At 36.9% G+C, this 22,500-nt stretch overlaps 1 long non-coding RNA gene across 1 annotated transcript in view; it reads right to left on the bottom strand.

Moving 5' to 3' along the window:
- LOC128247884 (uncharacterized) overlaps nucleotides 1-22,500 on the bottom strand; it is a 211,621-nt gene that overhangs the window by 111,169 nt on the left and 77,952 nt on the right. The window contains exon 3 of the long non-coding RNA XR_016242046.1: nucleotides 18,709-19,294. This is a non-coding gene — a long non-coding RNA (uncharacterized LOC128247884). The remainder of the gene's footprint in view (nucleotides 1-18,708; nucleotides 19,295-22,500) is intronic.

Below are 22,500 nucleotides of genomic sequence, written 5' to 3' on the forward strand. Positions count from 1 at the left end.
AAAACGGACGTTAAATGATGATGATGATATAAATAAATTGGCAGTGAAAAACCATTTCCTTACCAATCTTTATTATCATCAAACATTAATATTTCAGCAGAAATTTAGCTACTTAAGTTCTTGTTGAATTGAGTGACTTAAAATGCTCTTAGCTTGTATATCACATGATACAATTTGGTCTTTAAGTATATGCCATAACAGCTGGTATGTTTGAAGGTTTACAGCATCATAAATAATATATTTAAGTGTTTGTGATATTGTAATAACTATCCTCGAAAACAGATGACACCACAGTTAATATCTTTCAACTTATGTCATAGTTTAAGATTTCATAGAGGGATTAAACAATGGCATCATTTCATTAAGAACAAGAGCACTCAGAGAGCGTAAACCTCTGCCAAGGCAACGTCAACATCCTCTCAACGATTAGCCAGAGACGATTTTTAAAATGAGAATATCTGAAATAAACTTGACTGCTCTCACAGACGAGAATACTAAAAGTGAATCCGACTGCTCTCAAAAATTAAGTAAAAAAAAAACAGGAAAATAATCCAGAATCCTTGTCCGGTACCGGATCGATCCCAAAATCTAATCAGTTTGTGTCAGTCACGAAGCTAAACATCCCTGAAAGTTTCATCCGAATCCATCGAGCAGTTCTTGAGATATCTTGTCTAGAGACAAACACACATACAAACACAACTGAAAACAATACCTGTGCCTTGGCTAAGGTGGAGGTAATAAAGGTGAAGGCACGTGACTTAGTGGTTAAGGTATTCATTTCACGAATATAAAGTCGTGAGTTCGATTCCCAGTGGTGTATTGTGTCCTTGAGCAAGACACTTTATTTCACATTGCTCCAGTCCACTCAGCTGGGAAAGACAAGTTGTATTTTGTGTCATGCAGAATCTCCTTGAGGCCTACATTAATGGTTTGTGTGGGCCTGTGGCACACTCAATCACTTGCTCATTGATTTCCTGAATAGGCTGTTCCATTGAATGGATCAACTGGAATATTCATTGGAAGTGATGGAATGCCAGTTATTTTGTAACACTCTACTAAGTGTAGATATTGAATTCTAACACACACACGATAACTCTAATGTGGTCTGAACCTTTATATTTTGATAATGTTTGACATGAATATAGTAACAGGGTGTGATCCATTGGGCAGGTGGTTCTCCCCACCTTAATGACATACTCTCAGTCTTAGCAGAAAGGCAAAAGCCAACCACCAACCTACCATCATTATCAGATCCAGTTTGCATTACTTTTCATAGTTCTGCTAACACCACCACCACCACCACCACCACCACTACTACTAAATAGATTTCTCGACTCTGATAGAATTTACCAATTCTGAAAGCTTGCTGTCACAACATCAGAAACCCAATCAGCATAGTTGATGTGATAAAACTATAAAGTTCTCAAGTTAAACGCTAAAAAATAGTGGAATAAATGTTGATTTCTATTTTATGGGAAAGAATGAAGAAATAATAGTCCGACACTTGTATAAATATAATATCAGAATGATGGCTACAGGAACTGGGCAAGGATTAAGACAAAAGATTGTAGCTGGACGTTAAGCTTGGTGGATTTGTAGCATCGTCTAGATGAGACACTGGAACCAAAATGGATATATAATTGGATTAACTAACTAATGACATAAACAGATTTTCTTTCTTTCTTTCTTTTATTGATTGGATAAAGAATCATCTGCTGAATGAAAACAGGGAATAGAATAAGTTAGTTATGAAAGGAATTGGAGAAGTTTTATTTAATGTGTGGTGCAGATGGCAAGGCATTGAAAGGTAACAGAGATCTTATCTCTATTTCTCTCTCTCTAGAAAAAATGGCACAAATCAATTACTAATTGTTTCTATGAAATATATTTCTGTATATTTAAACAATCTCTGTTGATTTGTGATGAGTCTCGCATTAAAGTAAGATTCATAAATATGTAGGCGCAGGAGTGGCTGTGTGGTAAGTAGCTTGCTTACCAACCACATGGTTGTGGGTTCAGTTCCACTGCATGGCACCTTGGGCCAGTGTCTTCTACTATAGCCTCGGGCCGACCAAAGCCTTGTGAGTGGATTTGGTAGATGGAAACTGAAAGAATCCTGTCGTATATATGTATGTGTGTGTGTGTGTGTTTGTCCCCTCCAAAATCACTTGACAACCAATGCTGGTGTGTTTACATCCCCGTAACTTAGCGGTTCGGCAGAAGAGACCGATAGAATAAGTACTAGGCTTACAAAGAATAAGTCCAAGGGTCGATTTGCTCGACTAAAGGCGGTGCTCCAGCATGGCCACAGTCAAATGATGGAAACAAGTAAAAGAGTAAAAGAGTATATGTTCCTCCATATGAAGGGGAGACAGGAAAAAATGGAATCACATATTTTGATGCCTGATTTTTTTACTTCTATGAATAGATCGTGATTACAGGTAAATTTATCCCAAATGGTGATAATTCTTTTTAAATACACATCTGTGAGTAATACAGAACCAGAACAAATACTGCAGAGAATTACCATGCCAAAGCAGACAATGGAACTTGGGGCAGCTCTTTGGCGTACCAGCTCTTGTTAAACTGTCCAACTCATGTTAACATGGAAAATTAATGTTAAATGATGACAATGGCTCTAAGAATACAGCCAGATGAAGAAGGGGATTTCTTTTAATAGCTGTGTAGAGAACACTGTGTGTACGGTTTACTAAAATATTTTGGAGTTTACAGAGAAATCAAATAAGTGAGATAAGACAGCCATACATAGGTTTTCTTGTTCTTTCCACCATTAGGCATTTCCCCACTTGGCCTTTTCTCAGCCATTCTATGCACTGACTTTCTGCATCTGTACTTTATTGAACATTTCTCTGCCTCCAGCACAACAATTTGTGTCTGGATCTACCGTGTCATATGGGTTGCTATCAAATTTAGGAAGAACAGCAAACCAGGGATTTATCAGTGGGAGAAAGAAGCAGAAAAAGCTTCATTCTGGATATGACAGATGTGCTTGTGTGTGTGTGTGTGTGTGTGTGTGTGTATTCATTATACAGTTATATGTACCACTGTACTTGGCAGGCCAAGTACACAGTGATACTATGTAATTGAAGTCTAGACAGCTCTCCATGCCAGCTCCTGTCAAACCGTCCAACCCATGCCAGCATAGAAAACAGATGTTAAATGATGATGATGACATACATAAACATATACATGTATGCATACAAACATACGTGTGTACTTACATACAAATGCATGCTCACACATACCTGTACCTACCTACCTAACCACCTACACACACACACACACACACACACACATACATGCATAAATGCGTGACATTCTTTTGTTATCTAGATTTCAATGATGGAGCTTTGTATCTTAGATACCAGCTTCTTCCTCAGAGAAAGAATTTAAATAATTAAAAACAGAAGAGAACATACATACACACACACACATGTGCACATGTATCCATGCATTATAGAAAGACTAATACAGTCTGTTAGAATAAGTTTAACATCTTTTAAATCTTTATCCTTTTGAAATGAACATTATTTTAATGAGAGAATCAAATGAGTTTTGTTATAAAAACTGCAAGGAAAAGAAATCAAAAACAGAATAATTTTCAGAAAATATAAATTATTGACAAAAAATTCTTGTTGGAAAGAAAGAAAGAAAACTTGTGTATTTATTGAAGGTGGGACGTGTGTGTGAGAGAAAAACTGCAAAAGATTAGGAATGGATAACTTTGGAGATGGAAAAAAATGCTGCAAGAAGAAACTATAAGGTAAAACTGATTAAAAGCAGTAAAGAATTCAGAGAAAATGGTCTGGAAAGAAACAAGAGGGAAAAGTTGTTTGGCTAAAAACTTAATAGGAAAGAATTGTGGGAGGGAAAAAATTCTTCTGCAAAAAAAAAAAGCAGGAAGAGATAAATACAACACAATGAGAAAACTGTTAATGACTATATCTTTTGGTGTCCAAGCTATACGTAGGCATTGAAAAAAGAATATTCCATTCATTCACTCTGAAGAAACTAGACCAAACCGTAAAAGACTAATTATTTTAGCAATGGAAAGACAGGGAACTACAGGGATGTAAACATACCAACACCGGTTGTGAAGCAGTCGTTGCGGACAATCACACACACACACACAAGGTCTTCTTTCAGTTTCTGTCTACCATATTCACTCACACAGTTTTGGTCAGCCTGAAGCTATAGTAGAAGATATTTGCCCAAGGTGCCAGAGTGAGATTGAAACCAGAGCCATAAGGTTGGGATGCAAGCTTCTTACCACACAGACATGCCTATGCTTATACCTGGCAATTTACTTAACCCTTTCGTTACCCTATTTCTGTTGAGATGCTCTGTGTTTCTTTCAATTAATTTTAAATATAACAAAGAATTTAGTAAAATAACTTAGTTATCATTAAGCTACTGTTAGGAACAGACATTGTGACTAAGATTTGGTGGAAGATTTTAATTCAAAACTTATGAAAACAAGACATTTGTACTCAGAGTCAGAGGTGGTTTCAGCCGGGTTGGTATCGAAAGGGTTAAATTAATTAAAACGTTTGCACTTTAAAGTCATTTTCTCTCACTGTCCAGTATTGTCCCACCTGACCAAGTTACTCCACAACTCAGAACAAAAGAAAGTGTTTCTTCAAGTTCAAGGTTTTATTCCTACATGTGATAAATGAACACATACAGTGAATGTACAATGTTCAATAAAGATTTCTGGGAAGAAGAAAGGTTTCAAACAACTTGCCATGCTCCATGATGACTTTGGAGATATGCTGTGATTGAGAAGACCCGGCTTCTTTCAGTTTCTGTCTACCAAATCCACTCACAAGGCTTTGGTCAGCCCAAGGCTATAGTAGAAGACACTTGACCAAGGTGCCATGCAGTGGGACTGAACCCGGAACCATGTGGTTGGTAAGCAAGCTACTTACTACACAGCCACTCCTACGTAGGTAGCATATTTTTCTAGATGTGTATTTATATATATCTAAGCATATATCCATGTTCAATTGCGCATATTTCTTATTTCTTCACCCAAAGAATTTGCTCCTCTTTATTATATTTCATTCTCTCCTGAGAGTCGTACATACTTTCGTTCAGTTATTATTCCTGGAGTTTAAGAGCTTATTTTTCTTATACGATTATATTTCCTGACTTTATTTTTAATATCCTCTTGTTTAATGAAAACTGTTATAAGGCCCTTTAACTTTGTTTTTCTTTTACCCAAATTAAGGGAGCTAAATAAATTTAATAACATCCTTCTGAATGAATCTCTCTCATTCACAGTTTCACAAATACCATCATATGGTCAGTTGTTTTATTATTTTTTTCTTCCACCTAAACTAATTTCATAGAATTCTTCTAACATCTAAAAGTTTCTTTTCCTTTTCATATAATTTTCCTTCACTTAGGCTCTATTTTAATATTCTAAGTTCGACAAACAGCCTTATATAGTAATTGAAACAAATATCCTTTTATAGTAATTTCACTTTTTCACAACCTAAATTCTGGTAAACTACATAAATTTAATAATATTCTTCTCATATCTTCAATTTTGTTTTTAATTTCTACTTTAACAAATATAGTTTCATTGCCGTCTTTCCTAATCTCTTTTTCTTCCACCGAATTCCATGGTAGACTAAACAAATTTAATATTATTCTTAAGATACTTAAAATGACCGATCCTATTTCCTATAACTTTACAATTGAATTTTATAATCTATAACTACACTTAAGTATTTATCTTTAAACACTTTGAAACTTAATGTTGGTTTTAATGTAACTCTCAGGCCTCAAAATTTATTCACACCTCAGATGTAATTAACAGCCGAACCATGAATATAAATTATCTCCCTTTCTTATCAACAAAAACAGTCTTTTTTTTAAAATTCAATTCCATAACCAATCTATTTGCTTTTAGCCATTATCCTAATACAGAATTTAATGGCCATATTTTCAAACCTTATTTCAACCCTTTTCCCAAAACACCCTCAGCTCATTCTTTGTCCTTTTCTCCTCCACACAAGTACGAGAACCTTCATAATTATTTTTTCTCAAAATCCTGAAGATTTGAAACTAAAAACAAAACAAACACGTGAGCTTGCACACACCAAACTATACTATAATACACGTATGTAAGTGTGTGTGTGTGTGTTATTCAGTTTTATTTCAAGATTTCTTGCCAATAGAGTATGAGCCAGTTTCTAACCTAGATCCAAGGCTCCTTCATTGGAATTTCAAAATCATCAACAGGGTATGTATGTATGTATGTATGTATGTATGTATGTATATGTGTATGTATGTATGTATGTGAGTAGATTTGTATGTTTTGTTTTATGTATGTGTTCTCATGCATATATTTGCATATCTAGACATGTTCATATACATTTAAATGTTAAACTTCTGGAAAGTTACAGATTTTTACAGCTCCAGTAATGGATTGGATCTGTAATTTTCAAATTAGCTTTTTCCTTTCTGGTTTTGAGAAGCCTAATGTCTCAAGATTGGTATTTTGACAGTGTGTTCCATATCCCAGGGTATAAACCTGAACTTGTAATCTGGATAGAGTAACTGTAGATTTCTCAATAGTTCAGCACAGGTATTCTCTTTTTCACCAAACTTCAGCTTTATATTAAAATCTGTTGGGTAGCTAGTTTCCACCACTACTGTGGACAGTTACTCTTCTCTATCTCAAATCATTATACCAGGTCTGTTGTGCTCACATTTTATTGAGGTCTTCACTGGGACATTCCACCAGTATTCCTTTTTATTATGAAGAGGCTATGGCACCTACCATACTGTGGGTTCTTATTTCTTTGTCCTCGGGGTTATCCTTTTGACGGATCTCGTTATACAATGTCCTAGCTACAGCTTCATGTCTCATTTGTAGATAATACTGTGATGACATTTTCAGACAACTGCTTATGATGCGGGTGATATCTTCAGTGTTAACTCCACAAAGTCTGCATCAGTTGTCACATTTTACAGCTTTTCCTGTATCTCTATCCCTTTTGTGCATCAGGTACTTGGTTGATATTTCCTGTTCTTGGATTTCAAACACATACCCTTCAAAGTAGTAATCCGGCTGTTGGGCTATGATGAACTGCTTCGATGACCAATGTTATCATTTCTTACCTTTCTACTAACATATCCATGCATAGTCTTCTGCTCATACAGGCTCATCCTTTCATCTGATGATACGTAGCGTTAGAGTCGTGCAACTTCTTTGGGCATGTATTCTAGGTTATCAGACGAAGAGTGTTGCTCAAGGAGCTGCCTTACAAGTCTTATGATTTTATCAGCCTCATCTATGTAAACTTGGTCAAGAGATGCACTTTGACACTTGGTTAAAAGATGTTGCCAATAGGATACGATATGATGTTCGAAGGCAGTCTGGATCAATATTAAAACTCTGCCGCCTTGTTTCCATTTAAGGTAGAGGCAGTCTACATCACTGTTGATATGGGAATCACGTGGGCTTATGAATATCTTCTGGGTTTTCACATCAACGGCTTGGATCTCATCAAGCATCCAATCAAGCAGCCCAAATGTTGGTATGAGTACTGGCACTGCCAAAACACATTGCGGGCCACTGTTTTGTTGAGTGCACTGATTTGTTGTGTGTGTGTGTGTGTGTGTGTGTATGTACGCATGCACATGTATATGTATGTGAGTATGTATGTATGTATATGCGTGTACGTGTGTGTATGTATGTGTGCGCGTGTGTATGCATATCGGTGTGTGTGTGTGTGTATGTGTGTGCTTGTATGCATGTGTGTGCATGTATGTATGTGTGTGCACGTATGTATGTGTGTGCACGTATGTATGTGTGTGCACGTATGTATGTGTATATATGTATGTGTGTTTGTATGCAAAGAGAAAAGACAAAGGTGTAAGCCAAACAGCTTCTTAACAGAAAATCGGGTAACTTTTAAGGAAAAGAATCAAAATGACTGACTCAAGTCAGAAATTGAAACTATGTTGTCAAGTTTGCTTCACCAAGCAGAAAGAAAAAAAAGAAATGAATAAGAAAGCACCAAAAAAGACTAAAATTTGTGAAAGTTTGCAATAGTTTGACTTAGCAAAAAAATAAAAATAAAAAACACAATTAATAAAATTGTTAATATAAGTTTGTGTGAGGAAAGGTGAGTTTTGACGTTTCTTTGAATATTTTATAATTTCACCCAGCAGAAGCTTTCCTTTTCTGTACTCATCAATTAAATGACAAATCTTGTCTTTCGTTTCTCTGTTGGTTGTATACAGGGAATTATAGATGAGAAAGTTACAACTTGCTCTACAGTTAGTCATCAATACATTGATCTGAAAGTTAGATATTTAAATGGCATGCAGAAGCTCAACTTATGTACAGCATAGATTAAATATACGTATAGGATTAGGACAGTGAAATCAATTGATAATCCTTTGTAAATACCATTTTGTCTCATCTCCACTTTGTTAATGTATTGTTTTGTTGTCATTATTATTATTATTATTATTATTATTATTATCATAAAGCAAACATTATTGTTGTTGATGCTGTATTCACAACACTACTGAGTGCAACTGTGCAGGCTTTTGGTAGGTGCAGTGTTTTGTCTTTGTTTTGTTGCTTCTATTGACATTATTCTGTATAGAAGCAGTGCTTGGTGCTGCAATGGTGAGCATATTTGTAAGTTCTGGGATTTTGACTATTTGGATTGTTTTTTAAATGATTCCCAAAGAGCCAATAGTCACAGAGGTGGTTTCAGTTTGCAGGCCTTGTGTTCTTGTTATCTCTGTTTCCAGAGTTTTTTTATTCAGATAACTTTTTGATTTCTTTCAGAAATCCATTATCATCGGTTGGCATTGATATTTCGATTATGAGGTAATTTCTTTCCTGGCGGCTCATGAAAACAGTGCCAGGCTGATTATCCTTAAACTCCAAAGTTATAGAACAGTATATTCCAAACTGTTCTCTCTTTGTCCGTCTTTCAGCCATTTTCTGGCTTATGCTTATGATACCCTCTTTTCACTTAATATTTCCGATTGTTGAAAGGCAGCGAGCTGGCAGAATCATTAGCAAACAGGATAAAATATTTCATTCTTTTATATGCTTCAGTCCTAAGGCTGTGGCCAAGCTGGAGTACCATCAGTGTAATCACCTTTTAATTGGCCAGTCCTATGTGATTGGCTTTTGGTGAAGGAGGGAACTCGACACTGCTGCCATCTTTTGAGTTTCCTGCCTTGAAATTGGTTCATCTGGGATCTTGGATAGCAAGAGGTCAAGTTTGGTTTTTGAAAACATCTGCCGCCACCCCACTCCATGGAAATCCCTCAGATGTTTTAGCAAGGTGTTCAATAGGTGTGGGACCTTGAATCCCAAGCTATTGCAGTACATGGTCCTCACCTTAGATGGGACAGCTGGGGCCTTTGGGGCAGTCCAGTGATTTCTAACTCAACGTCTGGTGTAACTCTTAATTCCAAACTTTAGTGCCAGCCCCTCCAGTATCTTCCACACATATATCACTGCAAACCTCTCCTGTCCTCACTCTAAGGAGTGGAGTTGTAGCTCTTTCAGTCTCTTGCAGAAGCTCAGCTGTTCCATTGATGCAATCCTTCTTGTGTAACATCACTGAACTGCCTCAAGTTATGCTATTAATCCAACACTCTAGGGTGACCACAGTTGAGAGCAGTAGTCCAGATGGCTGAGGACAAATGCCCTGCATAGGACCAGCATAGTCTCTCTGTCTCTTGTTCTGAAGGTTCTCAGAATCCATCCAACCATTTGCCCATACACTGCCACCATATTGGTGATATGCATGTGAAATGAGGCATCGTTGCTCATATCAATCCCAAGGTCACACACCGTATGTGATTCTGGGATTACTGCTCCCTTTGGTTCAAAGTATTGTGGGTGTGACCAATTAGCTGGTAGTGGAGGGCTTGGAATTTGCCTGCATTAAATTGCATGTTGTCGTCCTCAGCCCATGACCTGGCAAATAAAGTGAGTTCACGGCTGTATCCTACACCAGTTTTACATAACCAGCCCCAGCCCATTCAAAAGTACCTTGGATTGTAGGAATCAGAGTTCTGTTCTCTAGTTTTGAAAGGTAGTTGACAAATTTTCCTACAGCTGTAGCTCATTTTTATGTTGTTATTGTTAAATAATTTATGAAGTCTTTCACTATTCAGGAAATATTTTTGGACCAGGGAAGATGTTTTGCAACACAGGTTTTTACATCAAAGGTGGGTTATACCCATTTCCTTTCTGTCACTTAGAAAATGAAAGTTAGTTCTCTCTGATAATTCATTATACCTTTTCCTTAGCACTTGTTGCGAAAGTTACAGAAGGAAGTAGGAAACGCCTCATCATGAACATAGCAGAGGTATACCACAGAAAGAGAAAAGCTGAGAGCAAAGAATCGATCTTTAGCAAAGTTGTAAAACAAATTTGCTACTGCATGGTTAGAATGGATAGCATAGGAGAGCAGAAATATGCAGCAATGTGAGCCGAAATGACTCAGACCCTCCTTATTAGCCTCAAGGCTGTTTGGTACAACTAGAGGAGGATGTGATACTGTTAAAAGAAAGTGAAATAATTATGATTAACAGTCAAGAGCTGATGAAGGAAACTTCCCATAGTGGAAGCTGTATGTAAAATACAAAATATATGCAAGCAACATCAGCATGGAATGGAGACAGACTCTGCTGAAGCCAATTTTATGAATTGCTTTCAATTTCTGTTTGAAGTTATTTAATTTTCCCTCTGCTGAAGAGTCATTTGAGAGACACATAACGTTACATAACCTCATTTCCTTTGCTCAGCAAACTTGAACCCATGTATTTCAGTAAGAAATCAATACTTCTGCATACATGCACACATCCATACATAGATAGATAGATATGTACATGCTTACATACAAACACACACATACATCCCTTTTGGCAATGAGGAGTGAATTTGGAGAACTTTCTTGAAGCAGCCAAATATTGTAAGTTAATAAGAGACACTGTTTAACAACTCTTCTTTTTCTATTGTAGAAATTAAATATCTAATTAATAGCAGCACACACCTACTGCAAACCCTTTCCCCTGAGCCTCCCATATATTTCTCTTTGTTTCCTACAGTCACCTCATCCTGCCCACACACCCAACCCTCTCTATCACCTCATCTACTCTCACCACCCTTAATGTCATTTGAAAACATGTCCCAACACATACCCGTCATCATCTTTCTTACTATCTCTCTTTTTGTCTTATTCGCTTTCCTTTGTTTTCCAGCTGGAGCCTTCATGTATCTATTCCGCATTAAGACATCTATGTCTGTCCCCACCTGTACCTTAAATCTCTCACCTGCTGCTTGTCAAGGTACTTGTTGATCCTGTCAACACTGGTGCTGGAGCCATGTATAAAAGCACCTAGTACACTCTGTAAAATTGTTGGCATCAAAAAGCTGTAGAAACAATTCCAAAACAGACTATGGAACCAGGTGCAGCTCCTGGCCTTGCCAGTTCCTGTCAAACCGTCCAACCCATGCCAGCATGGAAAACGGGAGTTAAATGATGATGATGAGCTTAAAACTAGATGTTAGTTATGCCATTGATAACACATAAATAAAAATGACAGCATGAACATCACAGCTTCGGGTTTTCTCCCACTCATACGTCTATAAATCATTATACTTATGTCAGAAATTCTTATAGTATTTGTCTGTGTAGCATTTCAGTGATGGAGAAAATCTTTTGCAGATCAGAAGAAATAGGCTTAAATTAAGCTGAGGTTTAAAATCCCAAACTTGTTGATTCCATCTTCTGATATGAATGTGTGTGTGTGTGTGTGTGTGTGTGTGTGTGTGTGTGTGTGTGTGTGTGTATCTATATTTATATATATCTGTACCTCTCTATATCTGTCTAATATATATATATATATATACACACACACACACACACATGTAAAGAGAGAAAGAGAAAGAGAAACAGACAGATGGTTAGATATATATATACATATACATGTATATGTGTGTGTGTATATTTGTAGCACACACACACATACATGTATATGTACCTATTTTCTATCCACAGAAATAACTGCATCTTACAACTGTTCTACATAACAGGACTTCACAAAACTGCTTCGTTTAATTTGCATAACAGGGCAGATGCTGACACAGGGATGTTAATTAATAACGTACTTAATAGAATATTGAGCATAATTTTAAATGCAATGGGAGTTTAGGTAAAGCTTTTGGTAAGCTTACAATTGTGGGGCCACTGAGAAAAGTAAACAAAACTGTGACCCCTACATATTTTATCTCTGTCTATGCAAATTAAAAAACAAGGTTGACCTGATTAATTTGTAGCCTTCTTCGATCTTCATTAGAAAAGGAATGATCATTTTCTATCTAAGGAGAGGTTAATTAATCCCTAATTGCTAATTATACTGTAAACAACCTTGGACCCAGTTACCCTGGGTATATGCATTGTTATTCAAATTAAACTCTCAACTTTTTTTGATTATTCTATGTCTTAGTATACCAAGGACTACATGATCCACCTTGTTCATCATTTTCCTTAAGTAAGGGAGATTTGGCTGCCATTTCTGGAATAAGAAGCAAAAGTAATGGAAGAACGTTAAAACATTGGACTTCATTTTCCTTTGCACTCCCAGTTCACATTTCTCGTACGCCAACATTGTCTTTTTAAGACTAAGCAAAGACATTTCATTGACCACACATCTCTTGGCTGCCACGACCCACCACCACCACATATCTATATTGTTGAATTAATGGCGTTTATATTGAGCCTGAGTAGAAAGTTGTTGTTGAGTTACAAGCCTGTCCTGATTGAGTAGAATTATCGTCATCGTCTTCGTCGTCGCTGTCATCGTCATCATCAGCATCGTCGTTGTCATCATCTTCATCACCATTATCATCATCATCATCACTGTTGTCATCGATGACGACGACAACATAGAAAAAAATACCTTAGGAATGAGAACCCAGGTTCGAAATTTCTCCAAGACACCTGATGAAGGCTGGAGGGTATATCAGCTGAAACGTTTTGTTAACAACAAACAAAATAGGGACAACTATCCATCAAATGTAAATAATGTAAATAATGTAAATAATTCCTCATCTCTTAAATATAGAACCGTGTCCCTCTTTTCTGTCCACAAAGGTATCCTGTCTCCCATCTGTAGCACACAGTTTCCCCTATGAGTAACACTGCTCTAATATAATGTCTACCTGCTCACACCTGTCATGTGAAATGAAGTGTGGTGTTAATTAATTATTCGTCACCCTTGATTTCTTAATACTTGCTGCTCAGCTTAGTGGAACTTTGGAAAGAAGGGATGACAATACTGGAAGACATGGTAGAGATTTTGGTTTGAAATCATATTTTGTGGATTGAGAAATATTAGAAAATAGAAGATATTAACTTAATCTAAGCGAAGAATATAAAGACAATATATTGGTAATGTCTTTCAAGTTATCTTTGGAAGGTTTAGAGTTGTGTATAAAATCTTGGAGATGTTCCTTTTATTTCAGAATAATTTGAATTTTAAGATAATCTGGATATTTGATAATGTTCTTATTTCTTAATAATATTGTTATATTTATTTTATCTGACTGCGAATCCATATTGCCCTAGATATTTGATGTGTGTGTAATATATATGTGACGAAAGAGCTCTGGTGTATAAATTAATAATAATAATAATAAAAGTGAAGTGAAGCTCAAATAAATTATGCATGTGTTTATTGGCAAAATGACCCTCCCCAAATATAATAATAATGTAACTATTATTATGTTTTAAGAATGTGCGTTGTATGTGTGGTTAGTGACTTGAGAAAGAATGAGGTGTAGATTATTTGTTAGTGAACAGTTTATGGACTGTTAGTGTTCTGGTAATGGATGTGAACACTGTTTGTGGACTGCAAATAGACTGAACTGTCAGTCAACTGTGTGTAGACTGCGTATTAGTTGTGTGAGGACTGTGTGGGTTATATGTTTGATACGGACTTGTATGCCAGTCGCATGTAAGCTATGTGGAGGTTATGTGTGAGTCTTTGTTGGCTTGAAGGATTATTGAGAGATTGTCATTGGGAGTAGACTGTATCAGGATTGTATGTAGGCTGTATTGTGGGTGTGTATGGCTGTGTGGGTTGTTTATGCAGAGTTAGAGGGCCATTAGCGGACGGTGTGTAATGGATGCACTGTTAATGACCTATAAGGGGAGAGTGTGTGGCTTTCAGTGGCTCATTAGTCGATTGTTCAGTGGTGGCGAGCTGGCAGAGACGTTAGCATGCTGGGCGAAAGGCTTAGCAGTGTTTCACCTGTCTTTATGTTCTGAGTTCAAATTCCGCTGAGGTTGCCTTTGCCTTTCATCCTTTCGGGATCAATAAATTAAGTACCAGTTGTGTACTGGGGTCAATGTAATCAACTGCCCCGCCTCCCCAAAAATTTCAGGCCTTGTGCCTAGAGTAGAAAAGTTTAGCTGATTGCTGGGAGTCTTGTTAATTAATTGTTAAAGAGCTGCTATTGTACAGTTAATGAGATGTTGATGGGCTGACTGTTGACCATTACTGTACTGTATGCAGATTTAGTTGACTGAACAGGGTGCAGTGGGTGTGTGTGTGTGTGTGAGTGAGTGACCTGTGTGGGCTGTAAGTTAATCAGGTGTGGATTGTTGTTTCAACTGTGAGTAGATCGTTAAGTGACGGTCAATGAATTGTGCCAATTGGATTTGAATAAACTGCACTGGTGCCTGTGCCATGTCAAAAGCACCCAGTCCACTCTGTAAAGTGGTTGGCATTAGGAAGGGCCTCCAGCCATAGAAACCATGCCAAATGAGACTGGAACTTGGTGCAGCTCTCTGGCTCACCAGCTCCAGTCCAACCCATGCCAGCATGGAAAATGGACATTAAATGATGATGATGTTAGTGGACAATGTGTACTGTTAGGAGTGTGTGTGTGTGTGTAACAGTTGGTGGACAGTGCATGTGAACTGGTAGTGGACACTGTGGTGGCTACAGAGGTGAGGAGATTAAAAATTTAGCTCAAGTTACTTTGTAAGCCTGATCTTTTGAGTTATAAATTGTACTCCGTGAGTGTGTGTGTGTGTGTGTTGTTGTTGTTGTTGTATCTGGGTATGTTTCATTTGTAATTGGTTGTTCTGCAAAGTGCTGGGGACTTATTTGTTAAGTGCTTTTAGCAGCTCCGTTTTAAGAGCAAAAACTGATCTACTGAAAGATTTTTGTAATTTACTTTGCAGTGCTTGTTATTTAAAAAAAAAAAAAGACAAAAAAATCCCCTCAAAACTGATGATGCAGCAAAACTTTAAAATAATATACAAAATCCCACACATACACAGACATGCACACACAGACATACACACATATGTTCTCCCCTTTCTCTCCATACATACATTATATATATATATATATATATATATATATATATAGGCTGTGTGGTAAGTAGCTTGCTAGCCAACCACATGGTTCCAGGTTCGGTCCTACTGCATAGTACCTTGGGCAAGTGACGTCTACTATAGCCTCAAGCTGATCAAAGCCTTGTGAGTGGATTTGGTAGATGGAAACTGAAAGAAGCCCATTATGTATGTGTGTGTGTGTGTGTGTGTGTGTGTGTGTCTGTGTTTCCTCCCCGCCACCAACACCACCACCACCGTCGCTTGACAACCAATGCTGGTGTGTTTACATTCCTGGGGTTAATTTGCTTGACTAAAGGCGGTGCTCCAGCATGGCCGCAGTCAAATGACTGAAACAAGTAAAAGAATATATATATATATATATATATATATATATATATATATATATCATACATGCTTACACACACATTAAATGAGAAGACAAAGAACAACTTGTTAAATTTGACTGCCTCTATGAAGGAACTCAATAAATTTGTATAGGAATCTTGGGGTTAGTAGCCCATGTCTTAACCACTATGCCATATGCTGGAGGGCATATCAGCTGAAACAAGTTAACAACAAACAAGATGAGGACAAATATCTGTCAAATGTAAATAATGTACATAATTCTTCATCTCTTAAATATAGAACAGGGATTATATTCATTAGAGGTACTGAAAAGTAATATATTTTCTAGCAAAAAGTCTGATGTCACAGCACAAGAAGGTCCCTGTCAGACATTAATGATTTATTTCTGGGGTTTCATAAACCTTGATCCATTGTGCAAGATAATCTCAAGCAGATTGGGAAAGAGTATAAAGAAGCGAACAGGATGACTTCCTTTCAACAGAAAGGAAGTCATCCTATGACATGATAATGCAAGGCCACATTCATCACAGAAAACCCTTGAAAAGATAAATTCATTTGGTTGGGGAGCTCTGCTTTACCCTCCCTACTCACCAGGCCTAAAACCAGATTTTCATTTGTTCAGGTCACTTGAATATTTCAACAATAGGGAGATGCTCAGGGACAATATCAAAACAGTACCCCAAACATTTTTCTCTTCTATAAAAAGCCTCATGTTTTATACCCAACGAATAGGGAAATTGGTTTCTAAGAAAGAAAATTTTATTGCTAACAATGACAATTATAATATTTGAAATGAATAAATATATTTACGATATGTTTTATACAGTTTTAAACTCATTACATTAAATACAACATCGTTTTTTTTTGCTAACATAAAGAATGAGTATGATTCAAAAGGGATTGAATTGTATAGGGTGGGTATGTGGGTGTGTTCAGGTTATTTGGGTGGATTATATGGGGATTAAACAGAGAAGAAAGGAAGATTACAGATGAGCTTGGGTTTTGACAAAGGTATTCTTACTTGCATACAACTGTTCATTTTTTTTGGTTTCTTTTTTGGAAACAATCATGATGAGAAGCAAGAAGAGAAATTGATGTTTAGTGTATGTGGTGTAGTTGCAGGAAGAATTTTGGGGTGGGGGAATATATTTTGGAATAGGATATAGGGGTAAGAGTGTGGGATTACAGAGATAGGCACTTGTTGATTTTTGAAATAATCTATCTATGGAAGGTGTGTGTGTGTGTGTGTGTGTGTGTGTGTGTGTGTGTGTGTGTGTGTGTGTGCAAGGTGGTGGTAGGTAATAAAACTGAAAAATAATACACTCGTTTGTAAGAGGGGAAAGAGGAACGATGAGGGGTGGAGAGATAAGGGAGAGGGTGAAGAGAACGTGGAGGAGAGAGAGAGAGAGAGCAAGGAGTATCTGCTATAATAGAGGTGGGGTAACTGGAATGCATTAAGGGTAGATGTAAGTAGACAAGCAGACTAACAGTCTCATAAGTAAAATAAACATTGGGGATGCACCAGAGAAACTGCAGAAGTTACCCAAGGGTATTACAAACCCTCCCAAATCCACCAGTATTGAGAAACCTTTATGCATCATCAGCAGGTCTCTCAGGGTCACAAGCATTTCACCCGTTAACCTGTATGCTTCCTGAATGGGGCAGTGAGAAGTGAATTAGTCTTTTTTTGCAGAAGGGTTCCAGGCAGCCTCAGTACAGACTGAGGCTGGCTGCCATCCTTTGGCACTTACCAAATCAACCAAATCCTGATATGTGGTTTTCTTTGGCTGATGAGGAACGTCAAGTCTGTCCACCCAGGGTTTTAGAAGTTCAACCACAAAAGAGCAACAACTTTTCTGTCAGAATCTGCCTTTGCAGTTCATTCGCATCTCCTAGTCTGAGGCTAGATGCAAAATACAAAACGGGTCTCCTATTGGTGCTTTCATCTCAGAAGCCTTGTCACCTTTCCTTAGGAATCTGATACCCATCGGTGGTGAGAGTTGCTGTTTGTTGATCTTAAGCCCTCTGCATGTTTGTCCATTTGGCAATTTCTGCAAGGACCTTGTCATGCCTTCTGGAGCATCTAGTCAAAATGTGGGCCAGGGTGCAAAGAGTTGATCCACACTGCTCGCAGGATGGGCCCTCCTCTTTGTCCCACATTTTGAAGTTATTCGAGATGGGCAGGAGGTCAGTAATGGCAGGCAGGAAGAAGGACAATTTTCCATGCTCGGTACTTCAGAGTTCCTTCTTGAACACGGGTGCTCAAATATCTGGGCCTTTTGTAGCCATTGACCCTGTTGGACAAAAGTACAGACAAGAACTGACACACATAAATTTACGAATATCTGGATATTTTCCTCCTGATAATCGACTGCATGGGTAGGTGTGAATTTTAGTCCTTTCATCAATAACTGAAGTTAGTCACTGTCTGTATTTCTTTTTGACAGATTAATAATTTTAGGGTCTATTCTATCAGTTGTTTCTTCTTGCATTTTTTTCTTTCTCTGGTGTCTGCTAAAAAAAACAGATTCTCTTTTGTCTATTATGTCTTCTATTATTAACACCCGTTATCTGGTGAGCTTCGTATTTTGGTTGTGGTGTTTGCTTAGGTACGTTTTTTCTCTTGTTTCTAAGCATGGCTATATCATTTATATTTACTGTTTGTGAAAAGAATTTTTGGGGTTTATTTGACGGTCTAGTATGTTTTTTTTTTGTTCTGTTTCTAACAGGCGATTTTCGTTGAGGTCTCGAATGTGAATTCTTACCAGTTTTGCTTCCTCTAATATTTCGTTCCAATGAATAATTGTTTTCTTTAATATGTTTTGGTCAAAGGAATATTTGTTTTGATTATAGTATTCTTGTATGTTACGTGTCTTGGTATGTTTCTTTGTATTTTTAAATAATAAAATGTTCTTACCGTAGTTCCTTGTGGTTGACTGTTTTTGCTGCCACGCGTTTCCATCTATGTTGTGTTGGTTAAGTTGCTTCCTTTATATCCCATTCACGTGGTACTGAGATGTCTTTACCGTAGTTTCCAAAGTATTTATCAAGAAACATTTGTTTCTTTTGCCATAAACGCTTTGGTTTACTTTCTTCTTTTGTATTATCTTTAACCCACGTATCTTTCATTTCTCAGCTATATTCCCGGTGGCTATTTTCGATATTGCCTCGATAATTTCATCGTCCACCGTTTCGTATTCTGTCTTGACTAGAGATTCTTTATTTAAAGATTGATGACGAAGATGTCTGTCCTCACGTTTGACATAGCGCCCATCTTGGTTTTCTTTCTTCCTCCGGTTCTCCTTTAATTTCTTTAAGAATTTACGCTGAAGTATGGATACGTCTGGCTCAATCCAATCTGTGCATATCTCAGCATATTTTTTTTTACATTTGCATGTCTTCCAAAAATTTTGTTGACGTATATTAAGATGTTTTTTGGGGTTAATGCAGTTTCGCGCCTCTCCTTGAAAAACGTATTTTTTTGAAAAACTTTTTTCGGATTCCTGCGGTTTAGATGTCGGAGATTACGAATATGAAAAAAAAAAAATTTCACCCAATTCACATTTTTGATTTTGTTTACTTTAAAGAGATCGTAGCAAATTGACGAACATTGCAAATGGAAATTAAACACAGACAAAAACATTAAAGTGAAAAGAATTTGCGTTTCACTTTTGTTTGCCTTAAATAATCGTAAATAATATTATGATATAAATTAAATATACACCATTTTATTAGAAACAAACATTAATATTTAATAATTAATGGTATAAAGTTTAATAAGGGACTCAAATTCCGCCCCTCCCCCAATTTTAAATTTTGAACTTTTTCATCCATTTATTTGTCTATCTATTTATCTCTTTCCATTTATTCATAAAATATATTTGTCAATTAAATGTGGCAGTCCTATAGAAGACGGTGTTACTATTTATTTTAGCCCCAGGAAGACATTCATATATATCTCTTTATACACACATCTATATTCTTATTGAATTTAAGAGTTTCAAAACGTGGTTTCTTGCGTATTCAGAATCTCTGTCATCTAAAAACATAGGGAAAAAAAATTTCGAAAAAGTTCAAAATATTTAATGGGAGCGGGGAATGATGGTGATGGTTGGGAAGGGGGTTAATTCCCCCCCCCCCCGCATATTCGTAATCTCCGACATCTAAAACGTTGGAATCTGAAAAAAAAAAAACCTCTTAAAAACAATGTTTTTAAACAAACATCACGGCAGTCCAACAACAGAGAAAAAAGCAGTTTGTCAAGTTTTACCTTCCCCTCAATGCAACATTGAGATTTCAATTCAGCAGCCCTTCTGTAAGCTTTTCAGTGTGTATGAGAGAGAGATGGGGGAGAGAACATTGCAAACAATGAATGAAATAAACATGAAATCAAAAAAATCATATAAATAAAAGGGCATTACTTCAGCGCCCCCGACTTTGTTGCTTCATAACATCCAGAAAAATAGATACTTTTTAACAAAATTTTCTACAAATACTGCTTAGATGTGGTTACAGGGTATAAAGGGTTTTATGGGAAAGAAATTTTCAGAGGGGGTGGAGAGAAGAGTTTTTGGAAAATTCACACGATCTGACTTTTTTTTCCCTTCATAACTTTCAGGAAAATGGGTATCATTTCATGAAAATTTATGCAAATTCCTTTCGAACAACATAGACTACGATTATAAAGAAATTTGTGGGGAAAATATTTTTGGAGATTTTCCTCATTTTTTTTTTTTAAGCCAAAGCCTTCGAAATGATGGGGTTGGGAGTGCATCTTTGTATGAAAAAAAGTTTTGAAGGCTCTTTTTTTATACCCACTCCCTCATCATCCCTCTCCGGACCTATTTTGGCCAATTTTTTTTTGCACTCCAAAATCATGGGAAGAGTATTTTCGGTAAAAAATTTTTTAAATTGTTAATATTTTCAGAGGAAAAAGTGTGGGCGATTTGGCTTTTGTTTCTAGCATATTCATAGACAACCCTCCTCGTTTCTTTATCACTCTCACATGTATTGATGTTTTTCAATATTTTTCCACCATAAATACATTTATATGCTATCAAAAAGAAAATTTGAGGAATTATGAATGTTTTGCAACTCCACTCCCTGCCCCCGATTATTTCTGTTTAGAAATTAAAATATTGGAGAGCCTGAGAAGGTCATTGCTGGCATTTATCCACAGTGATTTTAAAAAATTACGGAGATGTACTTGCATAGCAAGTGACTTGATCTGAGATCGTGTGCTGAAACAAAAACAATCACAGCGTGGAAGATAGCATACATTTAAAATGCTTTGTATGTAACACTTGTATTTAAGTAGTACCATTAAAGAACCTCTGTATTTAAGCATTACCAGTTTCATTTCAGCAAGGGTCATCCAGCTGTAAAAAAGCCACGCCAAAACTGCCCTCCCCTGCATTTGGTGCCATGTAAAAGACACTCAGTCCACTTGGTAAGGTGGTTAGTGTTGGGAAGGGCATCCAGCTGTAAAAAGACATGTCAAAACAGACAGCAAAACATGGTGCGATCTTCTGCTTGGCCAGCTCTGATCACACTGTCCAACCCATGCCAGCATGGAATGCGGACGTTAAATGATGATGGTGATGTTGATACGCACACACACACACACACACACACATTCACCTGCATATATGCAGGCACACACACACACACACACACATAAATGAGCAAACACATAAATGAGCAAACACATTGGTAAATAAATAGATACACACACATATGTAAATGCACAATGATGCATAAATGTAGAGACAAACAGGACTTCAGTGATATAAGCATTTATATAGACACTCACGCATACACACACATGCACATACATATATATGACCATGTTAGCATAGATGTATATACAAGTAAGTAGGCATATAGCAGAATATATACATGCATACACACACACACACACACACACACACGTATGTATATATATATAGTAGTATGTAAGTATGTATGTTCCACGGCATGTGTGTGTACACAGGAGTGAGAGTGGTGATAACGGTGTGGTGATTGAATTCAAATATTTATATTTCCAATAGTTCATTGAATGTTAGCGTCTTTGCATGATGCGTGCTGCCATCTGTGTTCGGTTAGGCATTTCATAATGTGTATTGTTACATTATATCTCGGCTCTGTTTCTGCCAGTTCTATCCCTCACGGGCTTTGTGGTGTTTTGTGTAGAGATTTCAGCTTGCATTCTGCTACAAGAGCTGTATAAATGTTACATCAGATGATGCAAATAGATAGTTGATTGATTGTATAACATGTGCCATCTCTGTTGAATAATAATATATTGAATTGTATTCCATGCTAGTTGCAGGGAAAGTCGACCTCTTTTCTCTTCATATCTGCCTTGTGGTGTGTTTCAAGATGCTGAAATACAATCATTCTCTTCTCTGCTGTCTCTTGCTTGTAAGACTGAAAAAAAGTTTGTGCGTGAATTCAAATATTCCAGGCAGACAGAAAACTTTATTCATTTTCACTGATTTTTATTAACCAATCTCTGCTACTGCAGACCATTCCTAGTTTCAGAGTTTTTATTTCTTTTTTTCTTTTTTTATAGCCTTTGCATGGGTGTAGCCGTGTGGTTAAAAAGTTTGCTTTCCAACCACAGGGTTTAGGGTTCATTTCCACTGCATGGCACTTTAGCCAAATGTCTTCTACTATAGGATTGGCCAAAACTTTGTGAATGGATTTG

The sequence above is a fragment of the Octopus bimaculoides genome, chromosome 5 (genome assembly GCF_046866305.1).
Source record: "Octopus bimaculoides isolate indiv1 chromosome 5, ASM4686630v1, whole genome shotgun sequence".
Classification (NCBI taxonomy): Eukaryota; Metazoa; Mollusca; class Cephalopoda; order Octopoda; family Octopodidae; genus Octopus; species Octopus bimaculoides.